We start from the raw sequence: 15,725 nt of genomic DNA, 5'->3' as shown, positions 1-15,725 counted from the left end.
TTTTAGTACGTTTTTCCTTTTAATTTTGAGTTCCAAATTCCCTCCTTCCCATGGCAACCCGTACCCACTGAGAAGGCAAGCAATATCACATGTGAAATCATGCAAAGCATATTTCCTTATCAGCTGTATTTTTTTTTAAAGCAATTGGGTTTAAGTAACTTGCTCAAGGTTACACGGCCAGTTATTTCTGGATGTGGTGCTAAGTATCTGAGCCCAGATTGGATCCCCAGGTCATCCCGACACTGGGGCTGATGCTCTTACTTGCTGAGCCACCTGGCTGCCCCTAAGCAATTGGGGTTAAGTAACTTGCTCAAGGTTACACGGCCAGGTTCTGGGTGGGTGCTAAGTGTCTGAGCCCGGACTCGATCCCAGGTTGTCTGGACACTGGAGCCGGTGCTCTTACTCGCTGTGCTACCTGGCCGCCCCAGCTGTATTTTTTTAAAAAGTAAGAAAAATAAAGTGAGAAAATTATACTTCCATTTGTACTTAAAGTTCATCAGTTCTCCCTCCGGAGGTGGTGAATAGCATTTTTTCATCATGATCCTTTAGAATTGTTTTCTATCATTGTATTGATCAGAGTAGCCAAGCCTTTTACAGTTGATCATTATTACAACATTGTTGTTACTGTGTACAATGATCTGCCAAGTTCTTCTGGCTTCACTTTGTATCAATTCATATAGTTCTTGCCCTGTTTTTCTGAAACCACCCCCTTCATATTACTTCTAGCACACTAGTACTTCTTCACAATCATATGCCACAGTTTGTTCAGTTATTCCCCAACTGATGAACATGCCCTGGATTTCCAGTTTTTTGCCACCACAAAAAAGTGCTATAAATATTTTTGTACATATAGGTCCTTTTCATTTTTCTTTTGTCTTTTTGGGATACAGATCTATTAGTGATATTGCTAGGTCAAAGGGTATACACAGTTTTATATCTGTTTGGGTAAGTTCCAAGTTGCTCTCCAGAAAGGTGGGACTCATTCACTATTCTACCAACTGTTAATTACCTATTTTCCCCTCATCCCTCCAGCATTTCTCATTTCTGATGGATATGAAGTAGTACCTCACAGTTGTTTTAGATTTCCATTATCTAATCAGTAGTGATTTAGAACATTTTTTCATATTACTATTGATAGCTTTGATTTCTTTTTTGAAAACTGCCTCTGACCATTTATCACTTGGGGAAGAAAAAACAAAAATTTTTTTAAAAAGAGAAGAAGAAACAGAAGAAAATGGGATGGAGGGAAATATACTGTGTATGTGAATGGAATGAGCTTACTCATAAAATATTAGAAACCAGAATCCACAATATGTTGTTTACAAGAGACTCACTTGAAACAGAAAGACGCAACACAGTTAAAATAAAGGGCTGGAGCAGAATCTAATATATTTCAGCTGAACTAAAAAAAAAAAAAGATTGGGATAGCAATCAATATCTCAGACAAAGCAAAAGCAAAACCAGACCTAATTAAAAGGGATAATAGGAAAAACTACATTTTGATAAAAAAAAATACCATTGGCTTTTTGGGCCTCTTTTGCTATTTGAGTTAGTCTATTTTTTTAAGGTGTTGTTTTCTTTAGTATTTTTTGGGGTCTGCTTTAGCAGGCTGTTGACTTACTTTTCATAATTTTCTTGCATCATTCTCATTTCTCTTCCCAATTTTTCCTTCACTTCTCTTACTTGATTTTCAAAATCCTTCTTGGATTTTGAGCTTCTCCATGGCCTGCAGCCAGTTCATATTTTTCTTGGAGGCTTTTGATGCAGGAGTTTTTACTTTGTTGACTTCTTCTGGTTCCATGTTTTGATTCTTTTTGTCCCAAAAAAGGAATCTGTGGTCTGATTGTGCTTTCTCTGCTTGCTCATTTTGCCAGCCAGTTACTTGACTTTTGAGCTCTTTGCCATGGTAGAACTCTGCTTCCAGAGTGGAGAGAACTTTGTCCCAAATTGCTGGGGTTTTCACAGATGTTGTCAGAGGTCTGAGGAGGGTGTTCTCTCTACAGCCACCACAAGCTCTGGCACACTGGTGTTTTTCACCCCAGGACCAGTACCCAAGACAGCGACCCAGATCCAAGCGGGTCAGAGCAAGAGCCCTTATCCTTTCAGTGGACTCTGCCACCCCTCGCCCTGGGGGCAGGGCCTGGACCTCACTCTTCTGTTATTCAGTTCCAACAGAGTTCCCCACTGACCTTTTACTTTCTTTTTGGCATTTATGGGTTGAGAAGTCTGGAAACCACCACAGAAGCTAGTGGTTCACTCTCCTGAAGTCTGCTTCTTGTGGCGCTGGTCAGCGCTGCCCTGGGTCTGGGCCCACAGGCTCATACAGGACTTCTCTTGGCTCCCAGGTTGGTGTAATAGATCCTTCCTGTCAGCCTTCCAGGCTGCCTTCAGGGGGAGATTTCTTTCTCTCTGTCACTTTATGGGTTCTGTAGTTGTAAAATTTATTTAAAGTCATATTTTACAGGTATTGGAAGTGGTTGGGGTGGAACTCATGCTATTTCCTGCTTCTACTCTGCAATCTTGGCTCTGCCCTCTTCTCTCTCTTTAGCCTGCATCTCCTCAAAAGTTTGTTTGGCTTTTGACCACTGCCTCACTTAATTTCCCCTCCCTTTTATCATCTCTCCCCAATATCACTTATCTCTTTTCCCTCCTATTTCCCTGTTGGGTAAGTTGCATTTCTGTATCCAACTGAGTGTGTATATCTATTCTTCCCTTGACATTCCACCTATTTTCTCCTCCATTGTCAAAGCTCTTCCTTGCATATGCATCTTTTATGAGAAAAAGTTATCCCTGTTCTTCCTCTCTTTTCCCCTTTTTCCCAGTGCATTCCTGTTCCTTTTCTTTTCATTCCTTTTTTGGAGATCATTCCAACATGATTGACTGTATGTAGACACCTTCTAACTGCCCCAATAATGATAAAATTCTTAAATGTATCATTTTCCCATGTTGGGATATAAACAGTTTAATTTCGAGTCCCTTTTTTGTGCTGCTGTTTTCAGAGCTGGGGGTGTGCAATTTTTGATGCTTCTAAGGTGGTATAATCTTGGGGGAGGTATCATCACTGCTCTCCTCTCTGGTTTTTACCCTTGAAGGGCCTCTGGTCTCCTGCAGCTGCAAGCGCTAGTGCTTCCTTTGCTTTGCAGCTGTGACCAGGGCCCCTTCTCCCTTGTGACGGAACCCCAGCCTTCTTTTCCACCCTGGAATTGAGACCCAGAACTGCATATGGTCAATAGAGTTGCCAGTTAGTGCCAGCTGTACCTAATGCTCTGTAAAGGATCCACTGTTCTCTTTCTGACCAGTTATCTCATCCTCTCACTGTCTCTGGGCAGAGAGCTGTTGAAGCTGCTTCTGCAACTGCTGTTTCCACTGCCACATTTGTGGGCTCTAGATAGTTCTCAGCCGTGGTGTCACAAACTTACGCTAACTGCCTGTTTTATTAGGCCAGAAAAACGTCTCATCCTTTTGTTGGCTTTGCTGCTCCAAAATTTGTTTTGATGTGTTATTTTAAATTTGTTTGGAGGGGAATGTCGAGAAATTTGAGCTGGGTTTCCTCTAATGGGACATCTTCACTCTGATCCCCATATTATGTACTACTGATATGTAACTTTTCATAGTTAATTATCTCTGTGAATCACAACATCTAAGAAATGGGTTTGTTTGATTCTTGAAGTTAAAAAAAAACTAGAGAAGAAAAATTGTATAGGGTTTTCTTTCTAGCATCATTTAATTTTATCAAATTTTGAACCAAGTATTTTAGAATATTTTACTTAATGGGTCTTAAATAAAAATAAAATATGTGTGCTACAACACAGTTTTTTGACTTCTAGATATAGCGATGTAGATGACCTTTTTAAAAATAAATTTTTTTATATCCTTTGTTTTTAAATCACCATTTACTAATATAGCTTTTCCCCTCTCCTCTCCCAAAATGCCATCCTTTATAACAAAGAATAAAAATGAAGGAAAAAAGAAAACTAACCAACTTGATGAAGTAGTTTGGTGTTGTATAGAATGCTCCATACCCATGGTTTCCCACTTATGCAAAAGAGGAGGAGGAGGTACTTTCTCACATCTCTACTTTAGCTAATCATGGAATTGCATTAATGTTTCTTTTGCATTATCATTCTTTCCATTTACAATGTTGCAATTGTATATATTGTTTTCTGACTCTTCTTACCTCACTTAGCAGCTATTTATATGTCTTTCCATGCTTCTGTCTTCATCATGTTCATTGTATCGTAGAGAACAGTAATATCTTATTATATTTATATCTGCATTTTGTTTAGCCATTCCCCAGTATTTGGGTGCATTTACTTATTTTCCAGTTTTGTTGTTGGTTTTTTTTGCCATTACAATAAATGTTGCTATAAATGTTTTAGTGTACATAGATCCTTTATTTTTGTCATTTACCTCCTTCAAGTATGTGCCTAACAGAGGAATTTTTGGGTCAAAGAATATAGACATTTCTTAGCACATTTCCAAATTGCTGTCCAGGATTGTTGAACCATTTTACAATTGATGGAGAAACATTTAATGTGGAACAAATTTTGGTTCAAGATAACTTCATAATAGCTTGTCCTAATCTCACTTTTTACTAAGTAAAAGTTTCTGTTTAACTTTTGATAAGTTGTCAAGTATTTGAGTTGTTTAGCTATCTACCTGTTAATTATTTCCATGCATACATGTGGCTTCCCTAAGAAAATAAACATTTCAGAGGTTTAAACAGAAATAGTAACTAAGTTTATTTTGGCATTTACCTCAGTTTATATTGTAGCAGTTTGTGTGCTGACACATGGAGTTGCTCAGATATGTTAAACATTTTTCTGTTTGGCAAATGCTGCATGTAAAAACAGACACTGGTTCTGTCAAGTCTTATAAAAATCCCATTCTGTATCAGTGCATATTTTCAGAAATGAAAGTGCTTAATAGTTATATAAAGCTGATTGTTGTTTAATATGAAATAAATATATGAAATTATTAAATTCTAGCCCACCTACTTTCATGTTTGAAATATATTAGTCAAGATGGATAGTATCTAAAGGCTTAAAAATACTACCTCAATACATTTTATTTCTGTCAACCCCCAGATTAGATTTCTTTTTATATTTCATTTTCATATACCATAATTGGATGCATTATATATTATTAACAGTCTCTTAAATAATCTTTTATGGAGAACTTCTGCTTTGCAGTTTGCATTTTTCTCTTCCCAGAGATCTCTGCTCTAAATATTGTCCTACCCGAAAGCAACTTTCTTTAGCAAAATTTCTGCTGTTTTGTGAGGTGTACCTGATTGAGAAATGTTCCTTGGGAAAGTTTTGAGTATTTTGTGAAACTATGACAGAACTAAAATATGATTATAAATAAAAGAGCTTCTACTTTGTCTATTTTCCCTTCCCCCAAAATGATGGAAACAAAATGTAGTCATTACATTTTGAAATGTCCTCGTTTCAATTACTGTATTATCTGTCTTACTAAATTTGGGAACCTCTTTTAAAAAATTATCTTCTATTAGAAAATTTGATAATTAATAGTTATATGATTATTTCACTTTTAAATAACATGGGGCTAAATTTTCAAAACTAGCTACTCATCATTTTTAGACTTGAACAGAACTAGGATTTATTCACTGAAATTAGGTATCTAAATCTTTTAATCTAAAAGCTCAAGAGTTTAAGGGATTGCTTAGTAGTTAGAATGCTTTTAAGTATTAGAATATAGGATTTATGCCTTAGATTGTTAGTTTCACTTATGTTATTTTTGGATAAATCATCTTTGCTTTAAATTTTGTTTAACTTTAGCTGCTTGCTAAATGACAACTTTTGAGTACAAAACACTTTTAAATTCTAAGCATTACAAAATAATAGTGCTTCATCATCCTTATATTGTACCTTCAAGTTTCATGACTTTTGGTAATACTAATAACTGAAAGAAAAATGGAGCCTGCTAAGTATTCAATTAACTTTTACTGAAATGTCATCTATCGTTCCTTTAACCTTCTTCATTGGCTACTCTACTGCCTAGAAGTAAGATAAAGTATTTCTTAGTGTTAAAACACAACATACACACATATGTGTGTGCACACATACTTTCCCTTAAATTGTAACTACCATCTTGTTTTCTTTTACCCTACTGCTCCACTTCTTTCAATATGCCTTCTGCCTCCACTCCTGAACTGAAATGGTCTTCAAAGTCAGGGATGATCCAGGCAATTTAGCTTTGCAAGTCAGTGACAATTTATTTAGTATCTGCGGTATGCAAGGCACTTTATTCGGTGCTGAGACAAAGATTTAAAATGGTACAGTCTTTGCCTCCAAGGAGCTTATAGTTTACTTGAATAAACAGGGAGGAAATCAGTAGAATATGATGGGAACAAAGATGAAATATAAAATGATAAACGAAAATAAAAGAGAACACAGTTATATTTTTATTATTCACATATGCTTTTCTCTCTTATTTGAGGAGTTTCTTGTATTCATGAATCTTTTCTTTGTTCCTATCACAGTGCTCAGCACAGTGTCTTGAGCATAGTTTAGGTAATTAATAGATATTATTGGAATAATTGGATTGTTTATTACGTCTTACAGGCCCTCCCATGGCTTATAGTACAGAGGGAAAAAATAGAAAAAAGCTAAATAATTGTTTGTTACCCATCTTTATTGTCCCTAAAGCCAACTTAGGACATAGTCTCAAGACATATTTATCTCTATCATAGTAACTCATTCTAATAAAATTGTGCTGGTTATTATTGCTTTATTTTCCTTTACTCAAATGTAAAACTGTAAAGCTGCCACGTTAGTGTCAGAAAAATGACTGTGATTTTAAGCATTCACTGTAGGGATTTACTGCTTGTTGAGGAAGGAACCTTTCTGTCATTTAAGTGCACACATCTGTCTTCGTTACAAGAGTAGATGAGGAATTTGCGCAATATAATGCTAAGGGCTCAGATATTTAAAATTTGGTAGAAGAAAGATGGTGTCCTTGTTCTATTTTTATTTTTATTTTTCAACAAGTAGTTTATTCATAATTGTATTTCACAATCCAGATTTCATTCTTTATTGAGAATTTAGGTGCATTTTGGAAAAATAAGATTTTAGTCAAGGATAGTTACTTTAAAAAAAAGTTTTATCTTATACCCTGGTTAATATCTTGCTTATTTTTGAAGTTTCATCATTTGTAATTTGAATTTTAATCCTTAGATTATTAAATTCATTTGTAAAAGGTATTAAGTGTTGGATTTGCTTTTATGCTGATAATTCACACTTTCCAGTCAAGAAGTTTAGAATAAATTCAGGCTCTTGTGGAGTGTCTTCCTAATCAAATGTAGACATTGTTCAAATCTTTTCACTTTTGGTCTACTTGGTACTAATTAAAAAAGGTCATGACAAAGGGAGGATCAGTTCTTTTGCCAGTGCTGGGGATTAATAGACTACTTGAAAAATACCATTACTTAATAATGTGACATGCTAATGCACCTTTGTCCATATGATACTGATTAAGAAATAGGTGTTTCTTTTCCCTGATATATGTTTTCCCATGAGCAAGATTGATTTTACTTAATCAATCAGTAGCCATTTGAGAGTTTGTTTTGAATATTCAGAATATTTAGATAGGTGAAATGCCATGCATTAGGACCACATAAAAATTTGATCAAGCTATACATTAATCTTGTATTAAGGTGAGGATTTTCAAAATATATTTTCCAAATATGATCAATAAATACTTTAAGATATATTATTTTTAGGTTTTTTTAAATAATTTTTTAAAAAGTAGTATGGGAGCTCATTAAATTCAGAAAAACCAATAAAAATAAATTGGCATTTGTAAAGTTGACATTTCTGTATTTTGGAAGTTTTCCATTACTATTATGAATTCATAAAGTACACTTTGGTCAAATCAAAGGATTTTAATGATTTTATTTTGAATTAAACTGTATTTTCACATTCTTACCTTCCATAGTCTTTGATAAGACACTCTCTTGAGCATTCAGACACATCCTAAATTTTGTTCCATTTCTATTTTTATATTTGTGACCTTTAATAAAATACTTTATATTATACACACATACACGCATGCACACCCTCTCTATTCTGTAAGTCGGGACTAATAAAATGTCACATATTTTTTTTGAAAGAATATTTTCTATGAATGTATGATATCATTTATCTAGGAAATTACTGAGGGAAATATCTGCTGTTAATACATATTTTTAAAAGTATAGTCTTAGTTGCCTTGGGCACTGAGACCTTATATAACTTATTCAGGGTCACACAACAAGGATATGTCAGATGCCAAACTTTAACTCAGGTTTTCCTGATTCTGAGTCAAGTTTTCTACCTACTACTGTTTATGGCTATCTTTTGGAAAGAATATAAAAGATTAATTTCTTTAATAACTTTGAGACTTATTAGAATGAAGTAAATTAAAACTTTGATTTTTTTTTTTTTTAACTGAGCACATAGTGAATACATAGCCTCTCAGTGAACAGCCCATTAAGCAAGCTGGCATTTTAGGTCAGCATTTGCTAGCATTTCTTTTAAATCCAGATCTTTTCATAAACCAGTGATCCTTTTGTACTCTGTAGTTATCAGTCATTTAACAACCATTTATCAAGTACTTTCTGTGTACCAGGTACTATGCTAAGTGATGCAGATAGACCAAAATGAAGAAGTCCCTGTCTGCAAGGAGCTTATAGTCTGTCTGGAGATCCATTCATTTTTCTCTAATCATTTGTAATTTGGAGCATTTTTTATTAGATGGCTGTTAATACCTTGGTTTTGAGAACTTTTTTTAGGGGTGGCTAGGTGGCGCAGTGAATAGAGCACTGGCCCTGGAGTCAGGAGGACATTTAAATCTGACCTCAGACACTAACACTTACTAGCCATGTGACCTTGGGCAAGTCAACCCCAACTGCCCCTCCAAAAAGCAAAAAAGAAAAAAGAGAACTTTTTTTGTTTGTCTTTTGGGAGTGACTCTTATTCTTACCTTATGCTAAGCACAAACCTCAAGAATTGATCACTGGTAGAAAGAAAATCCAGTATTCATGTGTAGTGCCAATGCAATATTTACAGTGCCCACAGTCACACAATAAAGACTGTTACTATAAATATTGCGTGATGTTCAATTGCAAAATACACCTAAATCTCCATATAGAGGACAGAACTGAAACATTTATTTAGACACCAGAAAACCAAATCCCAAAACCAGTAAGCCAATTCCATCATAATAGTAAAGAAATTAACAAGCCATAATAACACTGAGAGCCATGCCATCCTTCCACCTTCCCATAAATCAATACAAGATCAATGTTTACTCACACACCTCTCTATCTCCTTGCCTGACCACCTCTCTCTACCACCATCTCTCTGGCTCTGATTCCCAGATTCGGGTGGTCTCTGCTGCCCTTCAGCAAACTTCTCCCACCATAGGCTCCACCTGACTACATTCATCCTATTAACAGGCAGAGCTACTTTGAAAGCAGGGGAGGTCTTCAAATTCCCATTCCCATTACATCATGCCAAACTATTTGTAGCAGCATTTCAGATACAAAGGAAAGTAAGAACTGAGAAAGCAATATACATAAATGACGATAGCAATCTAAATAGAACCAGTGCCACAAAAAATTGAAAAATGAAGGTTGCAAAATTATGGAGAACAAACATGGCCCTGAAGAAGATATGAGTAGAAATTTCTCCTAACTTCTTTGCAGAGGTGGAGAAGGGAAGGGTCCATGAGTGTGAAACATTTCATGATGTCAGGTTTTTTTTTCCATTTCTAGGTTGGTTTGATGATTTTTACCCTTCCTTCCTTTAAAAAAAAAAAAAGCAACCCAAAACTTTATTATAGGGATTGTTTTCTGGGAGGGAGGTTGTTAGAGGAGTAAGAGTACAAAGGAAAATTTAGGCAAAGATGATCCAGGACTGATAGCAGAAAGAGATGAGGACTGGATTTAAATCTTTGGGGTAGTCTTTATAGAGATAATTGAACTTAATGGAAATTATAAGATCAAGAGAAAATGTAAAAAGAGATCAAAGACCAGGGGGGAAAAAAAGCCATGCACTAGGGTGCATGTGTGTACACACATACACACACACACACACACATACACACACACACACACACATACACACACAATGATTGGAACACTGCATTGTTATAATTCTCTAACAAAGAAGACTGAGGAAGTCAGATAAGCTAGAGAAGATTGTTGCAGAAACTGAAAGAGTGGCCAACAGAGCCAAAAATTACAGAGAAGTTGGGAAGGATGAAGAATTTTAAAAGGTTATTGGATTTAGCAACCAAGAATTCACTGATAGGGGGCGGCTAGGTGGCGCAGTGAATAGAGCACAGGCCCTGGAGTTAGGAAGACCTGAGTTCAAATACGGCCTCAGACACAACAAAAAAACCTAGTCATGTGACTTTGGGCAAGTCACTAAACTCCAATTTCCTTCCAAAAACAAAACAAAAAAAGAATTCACTGATTAAATGAGTGATTAAAAGATCTGAACAGTTTTGATGCCATTTTCTTAGTCTTCATTCTCTTTGAATTGAGTGAGTCAAGTAAAAGTGCAGCATTTGCTATTATTGTTCACCATCTCCTCCTTATACTATAGGTTCTTCAGACATTGCTCTCTCCTTGTTTTCTCACCTGTCTGACCTTTCCTCAGTTCCTCTTGTTCCAACCTCTCCACATCAGCCACAGTAATTTTTCTAAAGCTCAGGTCTGTTTATGTCATCTCCCCATTAAGTGACTCCCTGTTCTGAGTATCAAATATGACCTCTAATGTTGACATTAAAGTATTTCACGATTTGGTTCCTTCTTCCCATTTCAGTCTTACATTTCCCTACTTGCATTTTAAGCTCTCACCAAAATGGCTCACTTGCTGATCTGCACATACAGTTTGCTTTTGCACTGACTGTCCCTCATTCTAATAATTGATTACTTCATTTCCTCCACCACTTGGAATTTCTGATTTCATTCATGACTCAGCTCAAGTACCACTTTCTTCTAGGACAATTTGCTGGTTCACCCAGCTGTTTGCTGGTGCACCCCCTCTCAAAACTGCCTTGCATTAATTTTTTACATATTGTATGTACGTTTTTGTGTGTGCAATTTATTTCTCCGCAATTAACACCAAGAAAATACAGGTTCTCCACCAGCTAGCAACATTACCATCCGTTCATGGGGCCATTGGTTACAGCAAATGGAGAAATTTTGAATGCTGAGGATAAGCTTACTTAACTAGGCTCTATATTTTTCAGGGATGTACACATAGGTGATGAGGTTGATGTGCATGTTGCCAGAGCTAGCTCAGTGTTTGGGAGGATTTGAAAGAAAGTGGGAGGTAATAGACTGCCTACCAAACTAAAAGTCTACAGAGTTGTTGTGCTGGCCTTATTGTATGCCTGTGAAACTTGGACAGTCTACCAGTGCCATGCCAGGAAACTGAATTGCTTCCATTTGAATTATCTTTGGAAAATTCTGAAGATCACCTGGCAAGATAAGGTACCAGACACTGAGGTCCTTTCTTGAGCTAAATTGCCAACCATTCAAACTCTGCTGCAGAGTGGGCATCTCCCATGGGTTGGCCATGTTGTTCGAATGCCAAATGTATGTTTTCCTAATAGACTATTTTATGGAGAACTCACACAACAACCACTTATGTGATGATCAGAAGAAGTGATACAAAAATGCAAGATCTTAAAGTCTCTCGTAAGAACTTTGGAATTGCTTGAGTAGAGTAGGAGACAGTGGCAGAGGACCTCCCTGCATGGCATGCCCACATTTGCTCTTTGACCAAAGCAGAATTGCAGTAAGAAATGTGAAGTGTACAGCTTTAGAGATATCTCCATCTAAAATGTTCACATAGACTATTTGTGTTCAGCCTGTGATAGAGCTTTCCCAGCTCTTATTGGTTTGATCAGCCACAGTTGTATTTGCTGTACCTTGATCCTAAAATAGTGGTGTCATTTTTGACTCTTTTCGAGAATGAAAGAACATCCGACTATTAAGGTTGAGTTCAGAAATTCAAACCATCTTCTAAGGCATAATTTTCTTAACTAGTTATTCACTTCTCATATTTACCTTTCTTTTCTCAAACCTTTATGTTCAGCTGGCACTAGTGGTTTAAAAAAACAAAGCAAAACAAAAGCCCAACATTTCTGGAGATTCTAAAGTATTTTGTTTTTGACTAGGACATCATGATCCATAACAATGATTGGTTATGGTAGTGTAACAGTACTTCTTTCACCCTCTGTTCTCTCACTTATGAATCACCAGAAATAGGTGGTGATTTTCACGTTAGGGATTCCATCATTTCTCAGGTGTGTGTTCTGTGAAGACTGTAATGCCACCATATTGTTCATCAGAGGTTGACATTTGGTTGCCTCAGTAAAGAATTGTCAGCTTCTCCTAATTCTTCCCGATTGATACTGTATTGACTTATCCTTGAATCAAAGAGGACATAGTGGTCCTTATTATTATTCTTTGGAATCAGTCAATAAACATTTACTAACTAACTATGTATTAAATTTTAGGAAAAGAGAAAGAACTCTCAAGGAGTTCTCAGACTCATGGGGAAATCAACATGCAAACAGTAAGGTACAAAAAAAGATGCATACAGGATGAATTAGAACCAAAAGAGGGAAGACTCTAGAATTAAGGGGGACCAAGAAAAGGCTTCATGGAGCAGGTGGAATTTTAGTTGGAACTTGTGGGGAGCCAGGAGACAAAAATGAGGAAAAGAACATCTAGGAATGGAGGACAACCAGTGAAAATGCAGGAAATTGGGAGATTAAATGTCTACTGCAAGGAATAGCAAGGAAACCCATACCAGTGGATTGCATAGTAATTAGGGGTGTGTGGGAGAGGGTGATGGTAAGGTGTAAGAGTCCTAGAAAGGTAAAGGGAAGGAGGTCTTGAAGAATTTTAATAGTCAAACAGAAAATTTTAAATTTGATCTCGGAGGTGATAGGGAACCACTGGAGTTTATTGAGAAGGGTGTTAGCAACATGGTCACACCTGACTTTAGGGAGATCATTTTTGCAGCGTAGTGGAGGATGCATTGGAATAGGGAGAGACATGGCAAGGGGACCAACCAGCAGAATATTACAACGGTTCCTTGCACAACAGTGAGGAGGATCTGCTACACAATGCCAGAGGAGAGAAAGAGGCATACAGGAAAGATATTTTGAAGGTAAAATCTCTTGTGTAAAGACCCTTTTCTCTTCCAATACTGCCACCATTCTGGATCTCTTAAGTACCACCCTGAATCTCTAAGTATCTCCATTCTACCTTCTATTTGAAGAGCACATTATAAAGTTCCAAGGATTTCTTTGACACTTTCTCCATCTACTGTCTCACATTCTTCTGTAGTCTAACCTTCTGGACAAAGTTGAGATTCCTATCTGCTTCTCTAAATTCCTTGTCATCTGCATTGGCACTGGTAGAAACCACAAACAGTGCCTTCAGTATTATTAGAAATTCACTTCATGTTACATATTTGGTGAAATTAAGATCTCAGTTTCTTCTGTGTAGCTATGGAATTGCTAGATGCTTCAGCAAATTGCCCATTTACTTAGCTGCAGAGAAATCTATAAGCAAATCTTAGGTAGGTTTCCAGCTACTTCTCATTTCCTCCCTCTTGATTCTTCAGTTCTTTCTTAGCAATATTTATCTAAGCTTTCCAATTTGAAGATCATTTTTCCTGATAAAGAAAATGGATCCTGAAAGTATGATTTGAACAGTTCTACTTGATTTCATCTGTTATCTTTACACTATGTACCCCCTACCAGTGCATCTTGTTGCTAACTTGTTACTCTAATTCTAAAGAACTTTTTTAAAAAATGCCCTTATTATATGTATATGTGTGAGTATATGCATGTATGTGTCCTTGGCTCATTTGAGAATTTAATTTCTCTGGAACTTTTTTACATATTTTTCAAAATATGTCCTTGGATTTTTGCTCCCTTTTCTCTTTTTTATATATATTCTTTTATATGTGCATTGAAGAATTCCACATGTAGACAGTAGCTTTTTTTAGCTGCCACCCTTTTCTTCCTCTTCCTAAGCACTCATTATTATAGTGATAGAATTTTGTTGCTGAGTCTGTCAAGCCTCTTGACCTAGCTTCTTTTATAATCAGACGATAAAATCATGCCCAGTTTCTTCTCCCTATTTTTGGCTTTTTGGAAGGGCAGTTGGGATTAAGTGACTTGCCCAAGGTCACACGGCTAGTAAGTGTTAAGTTCCTGATGTCCAAATTTCTGTGAACTATTTGTTGCTTTCTTGAAATATAAGGTATATGTTTGACCATGATTATTGTTTCAGTTGCATCCAATTCTTTGTGACCCCATTTGGGGTTTTCTTGGCAAAGATATTGGAGTTTTTTGCCATTTTCTTCTCCAGTTCATTTTATAGATGAGGAAACTGAGGCAGACAAGGTTAAGTGATTTGCCTAGGGTCACACAGCTAGTGTCAGAGGCTGAATCTGAAATCAGGTCTTCCTAACTCCAGGCCCGGCACTCTCTCCACTGAACCTCTACCTGCTGATCATACCTAGCATTTTTTTTATTTGGTTCTATGAACATGGAAAGTAACACTACTTTCTCCCAACATTGCTATCACTTCTTCACAAATAATTTGGCAGAATTAAGTCTATCATTGCTTCTGTCTTCTGAGAGACTAAATTATTTTTGCAATACTATTTTGTTATGATTTACTTTATTTGGTTCAGCAAGTGTGCACTGGTTATTCTTTTTCTTATGTTTGAATTGTTCTTTTCCCTCCAATGCTTCTGCATTTGGCCTCTTTTTAGTCCAGTTCAACCTTTGCATTTTAAAATGTTAGCTTCCGTAATGTACTAGAAAACAGATTAAGTAACTAAAGAGTGGGGTTTTTTTTTTGTTACCTCATAGAATATTGAGAGAGGGAATTTCCTAGAGTTGCATCATTTTTCAGGTCAATGTACCAGTATTTTTTCCTAAGGTATCATTTTTTTCTTCTGTTCATCAAGTCCTTATGTCCCAAACAGAAAAAAAAAATAATTCTAACTACTCTTACTTATAATCTATACCATACTACTGAGTTTTATTATATTTTATTTGATCATTGTCATTTTCCATTAAATAGTTTAATGTAATAATGGCTTTATGAAGTACTTTATTGAACACATGTGCATAGCATCATACTAAGTATTTTGAGGGATTCAAAGAAGTTTGATATAATCCCTTCTCTCTGGGAGGTTATAATCTCAGTGAAGCTGGATTTTTTTTCCTATAGGTGAATGTGATTGTGTATTCATTCATTTATTTTTGTTAAAAAAAAGGCCTAATTTGCTTTTAAAGCAACTTTTTCTAAGAATGCATATGTTCTGTAAGATAAGCTGTATTTTTCATATATAGTCAGTGTGTTGGTTTACTGAAATGATTTTTTTCTTTCATTTTGAGTCTCTTACAAGAGATTGTTCTTTTAGTAGAGGAGGAAGAGGGGTATGTTTGGAAATGAAAATGATGTAAAAACAAAAAGCATCATTAAAAATGATAACTGGTTAAAAGTAACTTTGATGCTTTAAATGTAGATTAGTGAAGGATTAACAGGCCACTAAACATTGAATATTTCTATGTATCTTTTTTTCCCCATTGAGTTCTTATGACCTAGTTAAGAACTTTTGCCTTTCCCTGAAATAACTTAGGTACATGTTCATTGCTGATTTTGTTTGTTTTGT

General features: G+C 36.0%; 1 protein-coding gene across 2 annotated transcripts in view; it reads left to right on the top strand.

Moving 5' to 3' along the window:
* EMC2 (ER membrane protein complex subunit 2) overlaps positions 1-15,725 on the top strand; it is a 67,082-nt gene that overhangs the window by 26,032 nt on the left and 25,325 nt on the right. The window lies entirely within an intron of this gene.

This window comes from Petaurus breviceps, unplaced genomic scaffold (assembly GCF_028583685.1).
Source record: "Petaurus breviceps papuanus isolate PSGF00001 unplaced genomic scaffold, PetGlider_PUasm1.0 98, whole genome shotgun sequence".
Taxonomy (NCBI): domain Eukaryota; kingdom Metazoa; phylum Chordata; class Mammalia; order Diprotodontia; family Petauridae; genus Petaurus; species Petaurus breviceps.
Note: the sequence above shows the minus strand (reverse complement) of the source record. Positions and strands in the feature narration are given on the sequence as shown.